Source organism: Carlito syrichta, unplaced genomic scaffold, assembly GCF_000164805.1.
Source record: "Carlito syrichta isolate Samal-C Ts95f unplaced genomic scaffold, Tarsius_syrichta-2.0.1 Scaffold312069, whole genome shotgun sequence".
Taxonomy (NCBI): domain Eukaryota; kingdom Metazoa; phylum Chordata; class Mammalia; order Primates; family Tarsiidae; genus Carlito; species Carlito syrichta.
The window spans coordinates 593,775-597,230 of NW_007256165.1; positions in this window are offsets into that span (position 1 = coordinate 593,775).

Sequence of the window (3,456 nt, forward strand, 5' to 3'; positions counted from 1 at the left end):
CTCCTCCTCCTCCTCCTCGCCTGCCCCCCGGCCCGCCCCCTCTCCCCCCGCCGAGGTGGAGGTAACCGCGGCACCTGCTGCGCTCTGCTCCTGCGCGCGAGCGCCCCCTTCAGCCGGGACGCGCCGCCGTCCGGGATCCACCGGAGGAGGGCGGGGGAAATGGGACACCCCCGGCCCGCCCGGCTGGAGGATCCCCCGCCGTTCACCGCGGCGCGCAGGGCGGGGCAGGAAAGGAGGAGGTGCGCGGAGCAGGGGGCGTGGGCCGGCGGGGGTCCCGGCGGAGTCGGCGAGCGCAGGGAGCGTGCGGACAGAGTCGTCTTCGAGGGTCGTCTCCCGCAGCCGCGCGGGGCCGCCACCCACCCCAGGTGCGCCCGGTCTCCATGACCTCTGTAGCTTCAGAGGTGCCCGGCTGCCCGGCTGCCCAGTGCCCACACCGCACTTCCAGCCCCGAGTCCGAGGGTCTCTGGCGTTGGAGAACGGCCCTCTGCGCTTTTCCGAGGCGCGGATAAGGTTGATTTTTGTGTCCGCGGAACAGGGTCAAGGAGACGCGTTTGCTAATTTCAGGTCGCCAGGCCCCCGCAGCGTCCGGTCAACCGCGACCGACCGCAGCACCCACTTCCAGATCGCCGTTTCTTCCCCTACTCCTAAGTGAATGATATGTAAGCACGATGCTAGAAGGATAGATCTCGGGGCACAAGCTATATACAATCATCGTTAAGGTGATGGCATCCCCACCCCCTCCCCCAAGATCTTGAATTCACGTTTGGAACGCCATGTGCACAGGCGCACACATCTACACTCTCACACGAGACAGACCTCTCCCTCCTTTCCCCTGCTCCAGCGCCAGCCTTGCCCAGCCAGCGCTATATAAATAACACCAGCCCTGCGGCAAAGGGCTGTATTAGCATATTTCCTCCTGCACCCTGCGCCTGGCACCAATGAGAATTATCCGGCACCTTTCACCCCAGCGTCCCCTCGTGCTGGAGACATTTCATATTCTGAGAAGTTTATTAATGGAAGTCTTAAATGGAGCAATCCATTTCTAGTCGTATTTGAGGCAAAAAAGAAATGTGAAAGAAACGCTGTTGCTTTCCAAAAGCTCTAAGCTACACATATTGAATGTATTATTTTGCATTTACTTTGTGTGCTCAGCTAACCGCTGTATAATTTAGTGGAATACATTTTCAGCCTGCAGTTCCGTGTTAGGGGAAGCATGTGCCTACTGCACAAAATACTCACATACAAGAGGACTATTTCTGAAGGGCCAAGGGTCCAGGCCCTGGGAGACAGGGAGGTTGTGGACTTTCCTGCGTGGCTGAGGAGGGAAGATTAGATAACAATGGGCGGAAGGGGCCCACAGGGCTGCAGAAGACACCAAGGCTCTGAGAAATGGGTCTCAAAACCTGGACCTATTGAAAGAGCTTTTGGGTGTGACAGTGCACATTTCGTAGGTGGTAATGATTTCTTTCCAACTTTATGTTATTTATTAGCTTACTTTTTCCTTTCCTCCCCTTCCCCCATTTGAAAAAATAATATATGCAAAGGGATGACCCCATGCCTGGCGCACACAGCAAGAGTTCAATGAATGTCAGTCATTTATTGTTACTACTACTGCTCTTACTGTTATATACCATCAGCATTTCTCTTTTTAAATTTTAACATGGCTTTACAGATCTTATTTATTTCCTCTTCGGAGGCTGACTTTTCCAGAAGAGGTCTGCTTTGTGTTTGGCTCTGCCTTCTTTCCCCCACTGACAAGGACCCATTTGTTTTCTTCTAACCCATGGCAAAACATGCACTGCTAATGACCTTAGTGGCCATTCCAATCACAGTAGCAGTTGTAGTGAATGTTTCAGAGTTGGCTTTCAATTCACGCTCTCAGTCCTCACATTCAGGGCCTCAAGAGGTGGTCTCTCAAGATGAAGCAGTGAGAATTGGGTGACTGAATACCACGTTACAGAGCCGGCCCACTGCAGAGCCAGACAGCTGATTTTGAACCCAGATCTTCTTACTGGACATTCAGGATTTCTCCATTTCATCATACAGGGGCAGATAACAAAACCTTAGGGAGAAGTTTAAAAAGATATTTGTAAATGTGAATTTTTAGGTGGGAGAAGCACTGGCCCTGGGAAAGGAATTTCATTGTGGAGATGTTATTCATCCTTGTTCCCAAGAGGTGTTAAAAATCCTCAACTGGTATATTCCCAGAATTTGAGGACATACTGGAAAAGGGTGCCTTCTAAAATTGAAGCTAAAAAGAATCAACATAAGATATTTGGAATTAGCCATCTGTAGCACTGACCCAGGCATTGTAATTAAGTTGTTGATTAGATTAGAGGTTTCCCTAAGTCCCTCTTGGATCAACATTTCCACCAAATGTAGTCAAGAAGATAAAATGTAACTAATTTAAAATAAATTGGTCTTTAATTTATTAAAACATACCCCTCATGTGAATACATTAAAACATACCCCTCATGTGACCTCATGACCAGAACAAAGAGGAAGAAATTGACACTCTGACGGCCTTTGGGATGAGTTTTTAGGTCCACTGGCAAGTACAGTATAAGGAAGCCTGGACTTCCCAGTCAGACACCTGCTATCAAATTATTCTTTCTAATTTTCTGCATGGTAGCTACCGTTACTTTGTTTACTTATTTACTCCCTCTTACCTCCAGAATGTCAGCCCTTTGCGGGGTAGGTACCTTGTACTCAGTCGTATTCCTTGGTGGCTTAAACAGTGCCTGCACATGCAATCACCTGATGACGCTATCTATCAAGATCATAGGACTCTGTTTACTTTGATTCTTAAGTCACCAAGCAACCTTTTCATATCTGTTCTATCTCTGAAACATAGTGCTCAGATCAGCCACCATGAGAATTCAAGTAAATTTGACAATTATATTTCTTATCTTAAGCTACTGTGGCTACTGGACTAGCTCCCAACGGGAATGTCTTGTGGGCAGTATTGGCTAGCAGATTTGACTTGTAGGCCAAATGCAGCTCACAAACCAGAGGCAATATCTTCAGAAAAATAATTGCTAACATTTCACAATTGGGAGATTGAGAATTTAGGAAAAAAACGTGTTTTGGGCTTCTGTGAATATAGCAGAAACCCTGGCACATTTGATGCCCCATGTCTGCATGACTGTGCTTTCTTGGAATGCAATAAATGGGCAGGTGTTCTCCAACTTGCTTTCACACACCCTGCCTGGCACACACCTCTTGCGTGTGTCAGATGCCCCCAACAGCATCTGAATTTGTGACTTTAAATTTATGTTAATATGCAGAACTCACTATCTCCATAAATAAGCGAGGCATTCCATGTTTCTTTGAAAACAAGTTAAATAATTTACTAGTCTAAAGTTTCCAAAAATTAAAAAAGTAAAGGAAATGAAAATCATAATCTAATCACCAATATACTTGAACAATTTTATTTCCTTAGAGAGAACAGGAGAA